This window comes from Pongo abelii, chromosome 2, assembly GCF_028885655.2.
Source record: "Pongo abelii isolate AG06213 chromosome 2, NHGRI_mPonAbe1-v2.0_pri, whole genome shotgun sequence".
NCBI lineage: Eukaryota > Metazoa > Chordata > Mammalia > Primates > Hominidae > Pongo > Pongo abelii.
Genome location: NC_085928.1, coordinates 127,756,918 through 127,777,250, shown reverse-complemented (window position 1 = coordinate 127,777,250; position 20,333 = coordinate 127,756,918). Strand labels below are relative to the sequence as shown.

The 20,333-nt window shown below is 36.8% G+C and overlaps 1 pseudogene; it reads left to right on the top strand.

Moving 5' to 3' along the window:
* The first annotated feature begins 16,648 nt into the window (after nt 1–16,648).
* Nucleotides 16,649–20,333, top strand: part of LOC129058378 (uncharacterized) — an 83,809-nt pseudogene continuing 80,124 nt past the window's right edge.

Here is a 20,333-nt window from a genome sequence, read left to right as displayed (position 1 = left end):
TTGTCTCTTCACTCTGTTGATTGTATCCTTTGCCGTACAGAAGCTTTTTAACTTGATGTGATCCTATCTGTCCATTTTTTCTTTGGTTGCCTGTGCTTGTGAGGTATTGTTCAAGAAATTTTTACTCAGATCTGTGTCCTGGAGATTCTCCTCAGTGATTTCCTGTACTAGTTTCATCGACTGAGGTCTTAGATTTAAGTTTTAATCATTTTGATTTGATTTTTGTATATGGTGATAGATAGGGATCTAGTTTCATTCTTCTGCATTTGGATATCCAGTTTTCCCAGCACCACTGATTGAAGAGACTGTCTTTTCCCCAGCATATGTTCTTGGCACCCCTTTTGAAAAATGAGTTCACTGTAGTGGTGTGGATTTGTTTCACAGCAGAACTAAAAGGAATTGAATCTATAAATTACCTTGGGCAGTATGGCCATTTTCACGATATTGATTCTTCCTACCCATGAGCATGGAATGTTCTTCCATTTGTTTGTATCCTCTTTTATTTCATTGAGCAGTGGTTTGTAGTTCTCCTTGAAGAGGTCCTTCACATCCCTTGTAAGTTGGATTCCTAAGTATTTTATTCTCTTTGAAGCAATTGTGAATGGGAGTTCACTCATGATTTGGCTCTCTGTTTGTCTGTTATTGGTGTATAATAATGCTTGTGATTTTTGTACATTGATTTTGTATCCTGAGACTTTGCTGAAGTTGCTTATCAGCTTAAGGAGATTTTGGGCTGAGACAGTGAGGTTTTCTAGATATACAATCATGTCATCTGCAAACAGGGAAAATTTGACTTCCTCTTTTCCTAATTGAATACCCTTTATTTCCTTCTCCTGCCTGATTGCCCTGGCCAGAACTTCCAACACTATGTTGAATAGGAGTGGTGAGAGAGCGCACCCCTGTCTTGTGCCAGTTTTCAAAGGGAATGCTTCCAGTTTTTGTCCATTCAGTATGATATTGGCTGTGGGTTTGTCATAGATAGCTCTTATTATTTTGAGATACGTCACATCAATACCTAATTTATTGAGAGTTTTTAGCATGAAGTGTTGTTGAATTTTGTCAAAGGCCTTTTCTGCATCTATTGAGATAATCATGTGGTTTTTGTCTTTGGTTCTGTTTATATGCTGGATTACATTTATTGATTTGCATATATTGAACCAGCCTTGCATCCCAGGGATGAAGCCCACTTGATCATAGTGGATAAGCTTTTTGATGTGCTGCTGGATTCGGTTTGCTAGTATTTTATTGCGGATTTTTGCATCAATGTTCATCAAGGATATTGGTCTAAAATTCTCTTTTTTGGTTGTGTCTCTGCCCGGCTTTGGTATCAGGATGATGCTGGTCTCATAAAATGAGTTAGGGAGGATTCCCTCTTTTTCTATTGATTGGAATAGTTTCAGAAGGAATGGTACCAGCTCCTCCTTGTACCTCTGGTAGAATTCAGCTGTGAATCCATCTGGTCTTGGACTTTTTTTGGTTGGTAAGCTATTGATTATTGCCTCGGTTTCAGAGCCTATTATTAGTCTATTCAGAGATTCAACTTCTTCCTGGTTTAGTCTTGGGAGGATGTATGTGTCGAGGAATTTATCCATTTCTTCTAGATTTTCTAGTTTATTTGCGTAGAGGTGTTTATAGTATTCTCTGATGGTAGTCTGTATTTCTGTGGGATCGGTGGTGATATCCCCTTTATCATTTTTTATTGCGTCTATTTGATTCTTCTCTCTTTTCTTCTTTATTAGTCTTGCTAGAGTCTATCAATTTTGTTGATCTTTTCAAAAAACCAGCTCCTGGATTCATTAATTTTTTGAAGGGTTTTTTGTGTCTCATACTGCCCAAGGTAATTTATAGATTCAATGCCATCCCCATCAAGCTACCAATGACTTTCTTCACAGAATTGGAAAAAACTACTTTAAAGTTCATATGGAACTGAAAAAGAGCCCACATTGCCAAGTCAATCCTAAGCCAAAAGAACAAAGCTGGAGGCATCATGCTACCTGACTTCAAACTATACTACAAGGCTACAGTAATCAAAACAGCATGGTACTGGTACCAAAACAGAGATATAGATCAATGGAATAGAACAGAGCCCTCAGAAATAATGCCGCATATCTACAACTATCTGATCTTTGATAAACCTGAGAAAAACAAGAAATGGGGAAAGGATTCCCTATTTAATAAATGGTGCTGGGAAAACTGGCTAGCCATATGTAGAAAGCTGAAACTGGATCCCTTCCTTACACCTTATACAAAAATTAATTCAAGATGGATTAAAGACTTAAATGTTAGACCGGAAACCATAAAAACCCTAGAAGAAAACCTAAGCAGTACCATTCAGGACATAGGCATGGGCAAGGACTTCATGTCTAAAACACCAAAAGCAATGGCAACAAAAGCCAAAATTGACAAATGGGATCTAATTAAACTAAAGAGCTTCTGCACAGCAAAAGAAACTACCATCAGAGTGAACAGGCAACCTACAGAATTGGAGAAAATTTTCACAACCTACTCATCTGACAAAGGGCTGATATCTAGAATCTACAGTGAACTCTAACAAATTTACAAGAAAAAAACAAACAACCCCATCAAAAAGTGGGCCAATGATATGAACAGACACTTCTCAAAAGAAGACATTTATGCAACCAAAAGACATGAAAAAATGCTCATCATCACTGGCCATCAGAGAAATGCAAATCAAAACCACAATGAGATACCATCTCACACCAGTTAGAATGGCAATCATTAAAAAGTCAGGAAACAAAAGGTGCTGGAGAGGATGTGGAAAAACAGGAACACTTTGACACTGTTGGTGGGACTGTAAACTAGTTCAACCCTTGTGGAAGTCAGTGTGGCGATTCCTCAGGGATCTAGAAGTAGAAATACCATTTGACCCAGCCATCCCATTACTGGGTATATACCCAAAGGATTATAAATCATGCTGCTATAAAGACACATACACACGTATGTTTATTGTGGCACTATTCACAATAGCAAAGTCTTGGAAACAACCCAAATGTCCAACAGTGATAGACTGGATTAGGAAAATGTGTCACATATACACCATGGAATACTATGCAGCCATAAAAAATGATGAGTTCATGTCCTTTGTAGGGACATGGATGAAACTGGAAACCATCATTCTCAGCAAACTATTGCAAGGACAAAAAACCAAACAGTGCATGTTCTCACTCATAGGTGGGAATTAAACAATGAGAACACATGGACACAGGAAGGGGAACATCACACACCGGGCACTGTTGTGGGGTGGGGAGATGGGGGAGGGATAGCATTAGGAGATATACCTAACACTAAATGACGAGTTAATGGGTGCAGCACACCAACATGGCACATATATACATATGTAACAAACATGCACATTGTGCACATGTACCCTAAAACTTAAAGTATAATAATAATAAAATTAAAAAAAAAAAACAAGGAATTGATACCCAAAAAAAACCATACTAAGGATCAATGAAACAAAACATTGGTTTTCTTAAAGATTAAACAAGAATGATAGATTGTTAGCTAGATTAACAAAGAAAAAAGAGAGAAATAATATCCAAATAAATACAATCAAAAATGACAAAGGTGACATTATAACTGATCCCACAGAAGTACAAAAGATCCTCACAGACTACTACAAATACCTCTATTCACACAAATTGATAATTCCTGGAAACACATAACCTTCCAAGATTGAATCAGGAAGAAATTGAAACCCTGAACTGACCAAAAATGAGTTTCAACATTGAATCGGTCATTTAAAAAACTACCAACCAAAAAAGCCCCTGACCAGATGAATTCACAGCTGAATTCTACCAGACATACAAACAAGAGTTGGTACCAACCCATCTAAGACTATTTCAAAACATTGAGGAGAAAGGATTCCTTCCTAACTCATTCTACAAGACAAGTATTATCCTGATACCAAAATCAGGGAGAGATACAATGAAAAAAAGAAAACTACAGGTCAATATCCCTGATTAATGTAGATTAAAAAACTTTAACAAAATACTAGCACATTAAATCCACCTACACATCAAAAAGTTAGTTCACCATGATCATGTAGGCTTTATTCCTGGGGCAAAAGTTTGGTTCAATATACACAAATCAATGAATTTGATTCACCACATAAACAGGATTTAAACAAAAACCATATTGTTTTCTGAATAGATGAAGAAAAAATTCAGCTCCCCTTCATGACAAAAACCCTCAACAAACTGGTCAGTGAAGAAACATATCTCAAAATAGTAAGATCTATCTATGAGAACTCCACAGCCAACATCATACTGAACGAGCACAAGCTGAAAGCATTCCCTTTAAGTACTAGAGCAAGACAAGGATGTCCACTCCCATCATTCCTATCTAGTACTATTCACATAGTACTAGAAGTCCTAGCAGAGCAGTCAGACAAGAGAAAGAAAAGGCATACAAATAGAAAAAAAGTAAATCAATGTATCTTTTTTCACCAATGATATAATTCTATACCTAAAAGACCCTAAAGACTTTGCCAAAAGGCTCCTAAACCTCATAAACGACTTCAGTAAAGTTTCAGGATATAAAATCAACATATATAAATCAGTAGCATTTCTATACACCAATAACTTTCAAGCTGACAGCCAAATCAAGAATGTAATCACACTACAATAGCCACAGAAAATAAAATAAAATACCTAGGAATACATCTAATCAAAGAGGTGAAAGATCTCTACCAGAAGAACTACAAAACACTGCCTAAAGAAATCACAGATGACAAAGGGAAAAATATTCTGTGCTTATGAGTGAGAAGCACCAACATCATTAAAATATCTATACTACCCAAAGCAATCTACAAATTAAATACTATTCTATCTCATTAACAACATCACTTTTCATGGAATAAGAAAAACCTACTCTAAAATTAATATGGAAACAAAAAAGAACCTGAATAGCCACAGCAACCCTAAACAAAAAGAATAAAGCCAGAGGTATCACATTACCAGAATTTAAAGTATACTACAAGGCTACAGTAACCAAAACAGCATGATATTACTATAAAAATAGACACATAGACCAGTGGAACATAATACAGAAACCAGAAATAAAACAGCATACATACCTGCAACCAACTGATCTTCAACAAAGTTAACAAAAATAAGAAATAGGGAATGGACTCACTATTCAATAAATGATGCTGGAAAACTGGCTAACCATATGCAGAAGAATGAGACTGGACCTCACTTATTACCATATACAAAAAAATTAACTCAAGATGGATTAAAGACTTACATGTAAGACCTCCAGCTATTAAAAAAAAAATCTAGAAGAACACCTAGGAAATACCTTTCTGGATATTGGCCTTTGCAGAGAATTCATGAGCAAGTGCTCAAAAGCAATCACAACAAAAAACAAAAATTAACAAGTAGGATCTAATTAAACAAAAGAGCTCCTGAACAGCAAAAGAAACTGTCAACCAAATAAACAGGAAACCTACAGAATGGGAGAAAATATTCTCAAACTGTACATCTGACAAAGGTCTAATACTTAGAATCTGTAAGTAACTAAAATAAATCAATAAGCAAAAAAATAAATAACCTCATTAAAAAGGGGGCAAAGGACATGAATGGAAACTTCTCAAAAGAAGACACACAAGTTGTTAACAAACATGAGAAAATGTTCAACATCACTAATATCAGAGAAATGCAAATAAAACCACAGTGAGATACTATCTCACACCAGTCAGAATGGCAACTATTAGAAAGTCAAAAAATAACAGATGTTGGCGACATTGTAGAGGAAAGAGAATGCTTATATACTGTTGGTGGGAATGCAAATTAGCTCAGCCCCTGTAGAAAGAAGTTTGGAGAGTTCTCAAACAACTGAAAATAGAACTATCATCTGATCCAGTCATCTCATTACTGGGTATGTACCCAAAGGAAAATAAATCATTCTACCAAAAAGACATGCACTTGTATGTTCATCGCAGGACGATTTACAGCAGCAAAGACATGGAGTCAACCTAGGTGCCCATTAACAGTGGATTGGATAAAGAAAATGTGGTACATGTACACCATGGACTACTACACAGCCATAAAAAAGAATGAAATCATGTTCTTTGCAGTAACATGAATGCAAATGGAGGCCATTATCCTAAGCAAATTAACACAGAAACTGAAAACCAAATATTGCATGTTCTCACTTATAAGTGGGAGTTAAATCTTAACATAAAGACAGTAATAATAGATGCTAGGGACTCCAAAAGGAGGGATGGAGGGAGAGGGCAAGGGCTTAAAAACTTCCTATCAGGTACTATGTTCACTGTCTGAGTGACAGGATCAATAGAAGCCCAAACCTCAACATCATGCAATATACCCTTGTAACAAACCTGCATATGTGCCCACTGAGTCTAAAATAAAAATGGAAATTTAAAAAAAATAGAATATAAATTAAAAGCTACCTTTTCCAGAATCTCTTGAGGTTGGGCTTTCCAAATATTGTTAAAGTTTCATTGATAAGATGCATCCATTTTATCTGAATTCATGAATGTCTTTAGTAGAGAGGGACAAGGGAATGCAAGGTATTGTATTTTACTGGTATAGATCTAATAGGCATAACTTCACTCCGACTTGGTAGTAGCCACTTTCCCCCTGGATTTCAGCTAAGACAGTATATAACTACAGCAGTCTGGCAACAGCTTCCTGAGGCCCAGATTACAATGAGGACTACATGATGGTGGCCACACCATGCACCTCTTGCGTATAGCAAAATACAGTCAGCCTCCTGTGGCTGTCCACCTCTGTACTGTATGCTGGGAATCAATCCTGAAGACCTAGCCTTCTGATCAACAATGATTTTGTAAACACCAAATTTCCTGTATTAAATCACTTCCTCTGTAAAATGCTAACATAGTTTCTGTTATCTTCAACAGAAGATTAATATAAGGGGCCAGGGCAGAAACTGTAAATAAGTGACTAGGACCTCATGGCTACATATTAAATACTTAAGAATGTTTTTTCACTTTTATAAAATAATATGGTCTCTACTACTTTTTTGAAATCAAGTGTATTCTTGACCTGTCTTTTGTTTCTCCTCTTTAATAGACATATTTTAGAAATATTTCTCTACTACGGAGATAAGAAATACTATGCAAGCCTGGTACTAAATGACATCTGACAACTGGCCTCATTTTGGGACATGTGTGGGGCGTGGCATGCACTGTGGAAACTCATAATGGGACTCTGAGATACTTCAACACTAGAGGATAAAGACAGCAGAAGAGGAAAAAGGCAAGTTGACCAGAAAGTCATGTCCCAGACTATATCACACTCAGCGTACCCACCCTCCCAGTGCTGGTGTGCTTTCTTGTGCACAGTAGGCCCCTTTCATCTCATAAGTAAGTGTGGAATTCCATTGAATGCAGGATTCGTGAACTGATGCCCTGCAGGCTGACTAGACCCCTCAAAATCATTTGGTTTGGCCAAAATCATGTTTAAGAAACTTAAGCCCACATTGCAGAATGAAAGTATGTTCGAAAATATGGATTTCAAGTTTTGCTTGAAAAATCTGGTCTGACAGCACTGGGAATACCTTCCCACATGGCAATGAGTAGCTGGAGCTAATCCACAGAGTTCCCACATGGCAATGAGTAGCTGGAGCTGAATCCATAGGAGTTCTCCTATGAGACTCATGTCATCTTTATCATACACATCACACTCAGGTGTGATTATCTCTTGCTCACTATTTTCCCCTGTAGAATGAGGAGAGAGACTATTTCTTTTAAACCTGTACCCCTGCCACCAAAGTTTATGTAGTAGATACCCTGTTAAAGTGTTAATGTTTATTGAGTGAATGAATACATGTAGGTAGACAAGCTATTCACTACCAATTACATTAAAATAACATTTATTGAATTCCTACTCTATACCAGTTACTGAGCTAGGAGCTTGTCACGCACCCTCTCATTCATGCAGCAAACACAACAGCAATAGTACAAAGTAGTCAAGAGAATCAAAGGAAAGAAAGTTGACACTGATGAGACTCCTTCATAAATAATGTGAGATTTCATCTGATGTTTGAAGGAAAAGTAACATTTTAATAGATGAGGTGAGCACGGAGCAGTGCACTGTTCTAAAGAGAAGAATATGACCCTGCTATAAGGCATGCCTGAAGAAGAAGAACAGACCCAATTCTACAACAAAGATCCTAAAGGAAATAAAACTTGAGAGGAATGTTAAGGACTTTATGTTGAAACAAAGTAAACGCCCAGCTCAAAAGTTCAAATCTGATCCTCTAGACTCTAGGTGTCATTTAAGCAGATTATAATGAAAGTTAGGGCAGAAAGATTTAGCTTATCATAACCTATAGAAAGATTTTAGATTGAAAACTTGTGACTTGTAGAAGCAATTAGTTTTCACAAGTGCATATATATGTTAAAATTCATCAAGTTGTACACTTTAAATATGTGCAGTTTATTGTACCTCAATTATATTTCAATAAATATGAACAGGAAGCAGGTAGACTAATAGGACACATATAGGTTTGTATTAAAGGAGATTTATTATAGAAATTGGCTCATGAGATTATGGAGGCCAAGATATCTCACGATCTGCCATCCGTAAGCCAGATGACCAAAAAAAACCCAGATGGTATAATTCAATCAAAGTCCAAAGGCCTGAGAATTAGGAGGCCAAGAGTGTAAGTCCTGGTCTGAGTCCAAGAAACCAAGAGCACCAATGTCCAAGGGTAAGAGAAGATGGATGTCTTAGCTCAAGCAGAGAGAGCAAATTCACCCTTTTTCTACTTTTTCCTCTATTCTGACCCTCAATGTATTGGATGATACCCACTGACATCGGGGAGGGCCATCTGCTTTACTCAGTTCTCCAGTTCAAATGCTAATCTCTTCTGGAAACCCTCTCACAATCACACGCAGAGATAATGTTGTACCAGTTATCTGGGCATTCCTTAGCCCAGTCAAGTGGACATATAAAATGAACCACAACAGGTAGCAATGTTGAGGTAGCAGAAATGGGCTAAAATTTGTTTAAAAGCTACTGAGGGCAAGGCATTGTGTTAGGGGCTTTACTCAAATTATCTTAATCAGCATAGCAACCCTGAAAATGATACATTAGCATAGAAATTAAGGCTCAAATACCAGCTCCAAATGTCATTTGGTTAGTAAGAGAGTGGTTAGATTTGAACACAAATCTATCTTGGAAGGAAGGAAGGGAGGGAAGGAGGGAGGGAGGGAAGGAAGGGAGGGAGGGAGGGAGGGAGGGCAGGCAAAAGGAAGGAAGGGAAGGAGGGAGGGAGGGAGGCCATCAATTTCACAATGGAAGCTCATACATTAAAGCATACATTAGGCTAATTAGGAAGGACTTTAACCAATGGAAACTCATTTCTAGTAGTCATATGTAGTTAACAATGCCCCTGATATTAATCAGAATTAAAGACAGCTAAATTCCTAAGTGTGGATTTTTCTGATAAAAATGCTATTGCCCCTTCTAGAGTAGGATTCCTCTTTAGAAAACTGACGATACTGACAATGTAACTAAAATGCATGCATAATATCTCACTATCCATCTTAAGTATTTTAATACAATAAAAAGTGTTCAGTACAAATTTTGGCTTATTTAAAAATTATCATAATGGAAATGTGAAAAACATTGAGTAACCCTGAGTATCAACAGACCGTCATTGAGTTGTAGCAGTTAATTTAAACAGAAAGTCATCTTCATTACATAGCTATGAGTCAAAACCTGGATTTGGTTTGCTGTCATTTTTGAATTTTAGTAAGCTTCTTCTTTCATTCTCTGTCATTTGCCAGCAAGTAGTTCAAAATGTTATAGTTTCTTGAGGTGGATTTTTCTACAGATTATTGGCTTCTTGAGTTTTATATTGATTTTTTTTTTTTTAATTTTCAACTTGGCACTATCCTCCTAGAATTTTTTTTCTACTGACCTTCAACTTATTGGAGAAAATGAGAAATGTGCAATGGTGTTGAAAATACTTTTTAATTTAGCTGTTCTTATGCTATGCTTAGTTAAGTGCTATGTGCTTCAAAATCATCATTTATTCCTCAATCATCTCTTTAAATCAGTACATTTTCCTTCCTATGATAGCGAAGATGATCATTGCTGTTAGCATCAAGGAAAATGAGGCATAGATGTATTAAGTGGCCCATTTTCTTCCCTGAAAAATGGAGAAATGAACATTGAGGTCTAATATGGAATGTCATGCCAGGCACACAGTTTTGTCAAATATTAGGACAAAGATTGAGAATGTTTTTTAAAAAAATAATTTTAGTACATAGCAGAATCTTCTTCCCTATTTCCCATGTTTAATGGTCTATATCCTGTACTTAATAATAAATGTCTAGGAAGTATGTCGGAAAAGATTAAGATAATTAATCTCGAAAACTTCCACAACTAGTTCACGCAGCTATAACACTTATTCTTCATATGTGAAGAAAAGGAAGTGGGGGAGGCATGAGCTACAAAATAATACAGACAGTGACAAAATAGTAATCCTTATTTACAGTGGGTTTATTGTTATGCCACTCATTCAGAAAAATCTCTTATATCTTTCTTAAACACAAAGGAAATGAAAATGCAACAAAGTTTCAAATTTCTACTTTATTTTCTTGAGACAATATTTTAGAAGCCCAAGGACACCATAAGATTGCAATTAATTTGAATGTGTTCTTTTAAATTAGCATCTTTTCAAGAAAAAAGGTATGCCCATTGCCATTGTCATTACTAGAAATGAGATATCAAGAGTGAAGATGAGTGGAGCAGGCTCCGATGAGAGTTGAATGATGGTCTAATTCTGAATCTGCTAAATAATTTATTGTGGTATGCCCTTATTACAGGCCCGTGTCAAAAATAACTTCCAGAAATGTGATGAGGATATTGGTCAGAATCTATTTAATTTCCCAAAGAAAGAACTCTTTCTGTCAATGTACAGTAATTTTATCTTCTCATAAAACTTTTACTGCAGTAAAAAGTATGTGTATCATTGCTAATGTTCAACTTTTGCCCAAGAGCTGACTAGATAATTCACATTTTATGCAATTGTTCCTATATAGGATGTTCTGGGCAACTTGTCAATGTTCTGTAAATTGATCTTCCCTACATTTTTATCACAGTAAAAATTATGTTCATTACAGCTAGTGTTTGCTACTTGACTTACAAGTGTATAAATATTTCCCAAATTATAAAATTATTCAATTTCAGATGTGACTTAGAAGTACTTAAATATTTCCCAAATTATAAAATTATTCAATTTCAGAAGGTTATTTGTAACTCAAATTTCGCAAGGTCAAAAAAAAAATGTAATTTATGTATTCAAGGTACCTAATGATTCTGGGGTACAGAGTGGAAATTAACAGAAAGTGAATGGGAATGAACCCTCCAGAGATCTTGGGAAGCTCAGAGAATTTCAAGAGGAGCCTTGGGCCTGATCATCACTCTGTCTTCTAACAAGGAGAAGAAAGATTGTTTAGCAACATGAGAGAAACCATAGAATTCAGATGCTACCTTCAATTTAACTGCTCTTGACTCTAACTTGAAGGCAGGCACCATCTCCACAGTCCTGGAGTTCAATAATCAACAATGATTGGGAATAAAATGTCTTTTTCTGCTATCTACTCTTCACTTGCAATCTCACCTTAAGTCCTTGATTCATGCACTTGACAAATTTAATTTTCTCTACATAATGCAGTAGTATCTGCCTCTAAAAATAATAAACTTTATGGAATAATTTGTGCAAGATTTAATTTTTATACAAGAGTTTCATGGTCCAATGAGCATGCATTTAACCTTCAGAATAAGTATAGCTCAAAACACACACATATAGTCTGACACATGAGCACTTTTAGTTTTATATTTGCATATGAAGACTTTTATAATTGTATTTGTTGAATTTTTCAAATCAGTCTATGCAAAACATCAAGAGAATAGCATTTTAAAAACCCGTGTTGATCATTTAAACTGTTGAACTTTAGCAACAACAGTATTATTATGCATAATGCTTAGCAATTAGCAAATATTTATCTAGAAAATCTCTATTGATAGACCAACTCAAAGTCAATGTATTAGAAATTATTTTTATTTGCCAGCTTAATCAAGAAAGATATAGTCAATAAACACATGTTCCCATCGCAATTGAGTGTTTTACTTAATTCTAAGCAGTAAACTTACCCAGTCTCTTTTGCTAATGCAACTAATATTCATGAAAACATGATGATAACTGAATACCCTTTTTCCTCATATTTTCAGATCTCTATGTTGGGGATGTACGTCTATCAAAATTTTATACCACTTTGTCCTCACCCATGCAGAATAATAATCTAAACCAGTGTTGTTTACTCCCCATCTGGTATGAATCCATATATCAGGATTCACTCTAGGCTGTAATTCCTTTGAAGCAATACAGATACATATATATCTCCACCTACCTCAAAATGTTTAGAAAAGGAATTGAAGAGTGGATGCCTGTAATGTGAACAGAACTTTAGTGCCAATTTTAATAGCAATACTGACTGTAAGCCTGATATCAATACTTATTACATATCAGGCAGCTGTAAGCTAGGTGTATTGACTTACATGGAATATCTCATTCCTGTGGGAAATTGCCTTTATTATTTTCATTTTTCAGATAAGGAAACTAAAATGAAGAGAATCCAAGTTCCCATAATCAGAAGGATTGAGTCCACATCATCTGCATGTAAAAGACATACACTTTCTACTATAACTCAGACAAAAACTAATAATCTGTTATTTTTCATTTTCTACTATATAATATTTGAAATATCATCATTATATCATTTTCATTTTAGCATGCTTCCTTAAACTCTTAGGTTTTTTTCTTTAAGTACTTTCTTTGTATCAAGGATTTTCAGTTTAAAATATTTCTACTGAAAAAAACTTCACACATCACAATATTGTATTATATTCCATAAAATTTTACAGTCTTATATTACATTTTTTTGTCTTTTATTCAAGATTTTTTCTTCACTCCTCCTTGCTATCTGCTGATAGCTGTCAGTAAATGCTTTTTCTGGGACACTCTCTAAGGTTGAGGGTCCCTCTTGCCCTCCCTTCTTTCAATTTGACCCTCCTTTCAGAGCAACCAATTGCCACATGGAACCCAGAGCTGCAGTGTACTTCGTCGAGTTTGGGGAAAAAAACAAAGCAAACAGGTTCTCCTTCTTACCATTCTGCACTGTTAGGGTTCACAAGCCTATTCAGGCATATTGAAAATATTTTTACTGATGGAGTCAAATTCAGAAATAATAACATAAAGGCTCCAAAGTAAAAAGTTGAAATCAATTTGGACTTCTCTTGAGTCTCACAAGGTGAGGACTCAGAAGGAGGGGTCCCCAGTGGCTGAGGGCCAATGTGAGCTATAATCTCAAATATGAGCCCTTCTTTCCAGTCTCTCATATGAAAACTCTATTTTCCATCATCAAAATGTCCTATACAAAAAGGTGCTCCACATCATATGTCAATGGGAAAATGACAATGAAACAGCAATGAGGTACCACTACTTATGTATTAGAATGGCCAAAATCCAGCACACTGACATGATCACATGCTTCGGACAATGTGGAGCAAGAAGAACTGTCATTCATTATTGGCGGGAAAACAAAATGGTATAACTACTTCAGAAGACAATACGACGGTTTCTTGCAAAACTAAACATAATCTTACCATACATTCCAGCAATCGCACTCATGGGTACTTATCCAAATGAGATGAAAATTTATATTTATACAAATATAAATATAAAGCCTTATTCGTAATTACAAAAAAATGGAAACAACACTCAGACAATAGAGCATTATTTAGCCCTAAAAGGAAAAGAGCTATTAAGCCATGAAAAGACATGGAGAACACTTAAATGCATACTAATAAGTGAAAGAAGCCAATCCAAAAAGCCTACATACTGTATTATTCCAACAATATGACATTCTGGAAAAGGCAAAACCATGGAAACAGTAAAAAATTCGGTGGTTGCTAGGGGTTAGCAGGAAGGGAGGGACAAATAAATGGTGCACAGATGATTTTTAGGACAGTGAAACTATTCTGTATGATACTATAATGGTGGACACATGCTACTGTACATTTATCCAAATCCACAGAATGCAAAACACCAAGAGTGAACCCTAATGTAAACTCTAGACTTTGGGTGATAATGAGTGTGACAATGTAGGTTCATCAGCTGTTAACAAATGTACTACTGTGGTGCAGGATGCTGATAATGGGGGAGGCTGTACTGGTGTGGAGGCAGAAGGTATATAGGAACTCTCTGTACTTTCTGTTCAATTTTGCTATGAACCTAAAACTGCTCTTAAAAATAAAGTCTATTTAAAAGGAAAAAAAAATTGAAAAATCCCAGCTTTTAACTCTGAGGTCATTTTCTTTGCAGTATTCCTACCAGTGGCAAATGCGTCTGAGAGGCTTTTTAGCAGAAAATCTATAAGGTAGGAATATTGTTCAAGGACATTTTTTTTTCTTTCCTCAGATGTATTCCAATATAAGCCAATGTGGACAGAAGATTATTTTTTTCCATTAGCAGATACTTAGCTGCCCTTGGAGTCAAAGTGTTTCCATCATTGTGCTTTTAAGGACTTCTGGTTTCTCTTCTTCTCTACTTCAGGGGCCAACTAGAGTCTCAAAATGCTCTGTTAGCCTTGAATGTTTGATCTTTGGATACCTGGAGGATATTGGTGTGAGTTCAATTCCTATCTTTCTGAGATCTTCTTGTGATGAGAGTTGATAATCAACAATATTTCCTGCCCTGTCTTATATATTTAAATTAGCTTTAATACTATCTTTCTTTCTAAAAGTTGCTAAATTGCTAAATTCTATTTGTCCCTAATTTATTAATAACTGCAATGACATTGGAAAACATCGGACACCCAATTTTTCAATCACTTTCTTTACACTACAAGAAATGCTTTATCAAAAAAAATTAAATTTTGCTTAGAATACATGAGAATATCAGTCTAAAAATGTACAATAGAACTGTATTAAGGATTGCACAGCAGAATTTTTTAAGTTGAATATGAGAGGTTCAAGGCCAAGCAAAGATCATCTCTTGTTTGATATCAATATCTACCACATTCCAGTCTTAATAAAAAGCAGGCTTCATTTACTAGAATTTGCTTGCTCAACAAAAGTATGATTATTAGCAGTGGCTGGTAGTGGTGGCAATAAAGAAAGTTCAAAAACCCAACTCAGACAAAGAAGAAAAGAAAAACAAAAGTCAGAAGAAAATGCACATTTATAATACAGTTCACAGTTAGTGTCTAAGTATAAAATGCCTCATGGGAACTGAACATGAGGTTGTTTGTTCATCTATATCAAATGATACGAACTATTATATGTGTAAATATCAGTTATTCATTTATTCAGTTAATCAGTTACTCCACAACACTTGTTATAAGACATTTTGCTTGGTTGGATGGAATATAAAATATGTTTAAGACCCAGTTCCAGCCATCTTAGACGCTCTATTTGCTTTAGTCAGTAGGAAACATGAAGCAAGTATAAAAATAATTCAGTATAATAGTGTATGATTAGTCGAGTGCTTTAGCCTGAAGAACTGCTACTCACAGTGTGGTGTGCAGACCAAGACCAGTCTGGGAAAGTATTACTTGCTTATGATGAGCAAGGTACAGAATTTGAGAAGTACTATATAGAAACTTTGATAGCATTTGGCATTGCTGCAACATTGCATATAATCAGTGGTCTTAAATGATGAATATAATAGTAAAAATTGGGGATTAATGTTTTATATGCCTTTTATTTTTGAGTACTTTATTGTAACTTACAGATATATCAGTTTGCTATGGGTTAGGGGGGAAACACTGACCTTTCAATGATATTTTTAAAAACACCATTTTTAAAAATCTTAAAAGTTCAAAGGTTAGGAAGAATAGTTCTATTCCAGGGTAAAAGTGAGGGCCTAATGAAGAAGCCGGCATTTTGAAGGGGTCTTACAGGATAACTAGGGTTTTGAGAGGCGGGGATCGAGTGACAAAATATATTTTAAAAAAGAAAAATCGCTTAAAGTGTGTTTGGAAAGCAATGTAACAGTCACAAAGATAACTGGGCAGGTAGGTAAGAGTTTAAGGCTAGAATGAACAGAATTTCAGGAAGGAATCTGAACTTACCCTTCAGCTTTTTAACAAGTGAGTTATCTAGGTAGTAGAGTATGATGTAGGTGTATCTTTCAGTGGTGTGCAAAATCTGTTGGAAATGCTACTCCTAGAAACCAGAACCCAGTTAGAGAACCACTGTAGCAGCATGGAAGTAATTGAAAGCGGCTCCATTTGGCAGCTGGCAGAGAGAATATGGCAACAGTTAATAAATACAAAGCTTCAGGAATACCTAAACTGCCATTTTTATTTAGAAATTGAGCCATAGAAAACATCCACTGCTGTTGCTTAGTTGTGATAGAGACAGAGGTTAGAATTTTAATGAAGATCAGGTCTTCAGTAAAACAAGGAGTAAAAGTGATCCTGAAGTCCCTATGTGGTGTACCAGGAAGGCTATCAAATTGTTTCAAAAACTAATCTGAAAGGAAGACAAGTCAGGCTCCATTTTAGACACAGTCAGACAAAGTCACGCTGATTTGAAATACGGCATTAAGAGAAGAGATCAGGATGGAAATACCGCCGGTCAACCGTGGAAGTTTCAGTGTTCAGGCTAAGGGAAAGACCACAGGCGAAAGAAAAATGCTGAGGACAGAACGCCAGCTGGAGAGGCAAGAAGGCAAGGGCTCATCAACAGGGAGTCTGAAAGGTAGAATGGGAAGGGAACCAGATCAGTAACCAGCATCAGCCACACTTTCTGGGGATTATGAGGCCTCTGGCAAGGAACCTTAGAAGGCCATTGGCAAGCTTTGAAGGAGTTGTTTTCTCAGTGTGGCAAGGGCTGAAACTAAGTTGGAGCAGTTTATAACACTGAACAGTGAGAAATGATACCCAGGGGTTAGAGGTCAATATTGTTGAAAGGTTATGGAAAATGTGATGGAGAAGGTGGCAGGACTGATGGAAGGCTGGGGAGTAGGGTGGGAGTGATGAAGCAAGTAAAATGAAGGTAACTGAGGGAACAGTGTTTGGAAGAAGCAAAAAGGCCAAGACTCAAGGGGACAAGTAGAACCTGGGAAGTGAGGATTAGGAATCTCTCTTCTGAGCAAGAAAGGTCAGATGAGACAGGTGACCTATAACTTGGAAATTCAGAGAAAAGCAGAAATATTGACAATTTTTTTAAAAGAAAATTATTTAATAGACTATAGAGGTTAAGGCTCAATTCAGCTGACACCCATCAGGCTGCACCTGCTGCATCTGCTAACAAGACACACCGTGATTGGAATTGGGTTAGTGCTTTATAGATAGGGAGGGGACAGTTCAGTAGCTGTCCCTTGCAGTATGAACATAAGCAGCAGTTTTTTCACTTCGACCAAAACTTACTTGAGTTTAGGAGAGCTATTTCCTGTTTTTGTGCTGCTTGCCCAAGCTCCCAGAAAACACGAGAATAGTGTTTTTTCAAAACTGTTCTTGCAAGCCTTGTGGTTTACAAGCTAGACAATTTTCTGGAGCAGGAGAACCAGATGTTTTTTTAAAAAAATAAAGGGGCCACGGTTAAAAACCAAAGGAAAAACTGACGGACCCTCTGACACATTTGTTTCAGTCCTTTTACATCTTTATTCCTTGTAATTCTTTCTTGTTCTCTCAGTTACCAACTTCATCCTTACTGATTAATGTAAATAAGATCAAGTCTACCTTTCTTTGAATAACCTCTCTTCTCACCTGTCACTTGTCTCTACTGGTCAGGCAGCGCACCACCTTGGAGGAGCTCTCCTGGAATTACAAAGGCCAGTCGATCTTTTTCTTTCTCTCTCTGCTCTCTCTTTTCAATAACAACAACAATAACAAATCCCTAGTCTTGCCTAGCTTAGCTACACCCTTATAGCCCTTTAGTGAGGATAGCATAACAACAACAACAACAAAATTTCATTATCCATTGCCTTTTGCCAAATAAAATAGAGCTTAAAGCCTGGCTTTGCCACTGACAGGTTGTGTGACTTTGGACTAGTAAGTTAGTTTTTATGAGATTCAGCTCAGATGGAAGATTTCATCTTCAAAGTGAGGAAAATAATACCTTCCCTAAATATATTGCAAATATTAAATTAAGTGAAATAATACCAATAAATTCCTTGTTACATTGTAGGGAACACTGGAGAAATGATATCTACTATTATTAGTGTGGGCATATGGCTCATTTTATGCATGTCAGTCTCTGCCTGCTGCAGCCCTACCATATATAGCTATAATGTTCTCTGGACACAGGCATATGTCTGTCCAGCATTGAAATCAACTAGAGACAAGACTGGAAGGCTACCAGTAGCCTTCTCTTTACTAGCAGGTGGAAACTGGAAAGAATTGACAACTATCTTCATGATATCTTACTACCTGGAGGTGAACAGTCCATAAGAGTTCACCTCTACTGTCTCTCGACATTCCTTTTCCCGAGGACATGGCTGCCTCATTCCCCTCCTATGCAGACACTGGTCTTCTTCCTCAAACACTTTCTGTTTAATGTGTTTCCCTTTTTCTAGATATGATCTCCTGCTTCCAGTCCCATATGGAAATATTTAACATTGACCATAATGCTGGTGCTGACCTTAGTAGTAGCCCCTCAAGGACAATAAACATTTATCAGGGATCCACTATGTGCTCAGAACATCCCTTCATATTAGTACACCAAGGCTGCCTTTTGAAAAGTTAAGGCCACTCTTAGCCACTCACATACTGTCCTCTAGTCCCTTCCATTATTTCCTGCATTATTTAAACACACTTTTGTTTCCTCTGAAAGATTTTGCGGTACATGTGCACACAGACTGATACATGCGCATCCTACAAAGCAATATTCACAAATCAAGATAATCAGTGAGAAGTCCTGCCAATGGAGACACACATCAGCACTCCACTTACTTCCATCCCAGAGGCCTCTAATCAGTATGAATAAGCCCAGATGTGCACAGAAGAAACCTTTTCTGTGAAATAAATACTTGACTCAAGAGCAAGAATAGCCATACATAAGGTGCTCCTGATGGGAAGGTTGAGACACTAAATAATTGATGCCTTATGGTGTTGAAGCTCAGGTTCAGCAATGTGTGCCTTATCTTACTCCCATCCCTTTCTCTCTTTCTTCTCCTGCTAATTACATGATTGAACCAGAGATTGCAAATTAAACTGGTGGCTCAGATGCTAACGCCAGCCAGCAGATGGCCAGAAGGGTATAATAATGTGTTTTGGATTAGTTACTAGAAAGAGATTAAACATGAAAATCTGAAATTCTAGATTCCCTTCTCAGTCATACAACCTACGTAGCCCCAGGATGCACGGTACCTTGAAACCCTGGTGCCATATTAGTCTGTGTCTTGGAGAGACCTGTTCCTACTTATGAACCCTCTTTAGAAGCACTGGGACTAAAAAAACAAAGCCCCTTTCTAGCAACTCTTTTATTGGCAGAGCCTTCATCTGGCTGACAAATCATTGCGAAACATTTATTACAATTCCCCATTTTCCCCAAGTCTCATAGATCCACCTGGCCCTTTTAGTCAGAGCATGACAAAGAGGGCAGGAAGCAGCCACTGGGATTGTACAGGAAGCAAGAATGAGAGAGAGCCAGTTCTCTTTGCACCAAACTGCTTCATTAAACAATTCATTTAACGACTTCTGCCAAGACCCTGTTGCTGCTTAATTACTTGCCTGCTTTCTTCTTCTCTCTCAACTTTCTTATTAATTGAAAATCCAAGCCAGCCTTGTCACAGCCTGGGAAGTCAGATTGCTTAGACACATCTTCTGACTCTGTCTCATTAGGTGTCCTGCCGCTGAAAAATGTATGACGGTTGGAGAAAAGAATAAAGAAGCAAACAAATGTGAAAAAGTAGATTTACCAACGATGTCTAATGAAGAAAACAACACTTGGAAACCCAACTCGGTCTTCTATTTAACAAGCAAAGCAATAAACCACAGTCATACAAATGAACTGGGAGCCTAGGAATTATTTCTGGTAAGCGAGGGTTGGACTACTTGGTAGAATCAGTTAACAGATAAGAAAAACAGCAGGGTGTAGACACAGCCGGTAAATCATTGTTGTCTGAAGAGGGTGTGAGACCGAATGGGAATCTAAAATCTGTGCCATAGGAACAGGAAACAGGGACCCATCTGAGCAATTTAAATCAGAAATAGAAACTCAGTCTTATGGCAGTAGAAAGAAGCTTTGAATTATATTCAAACGTATGGACTTCAGGCTGGGTTCTCAAGATAGCCAGTCAGT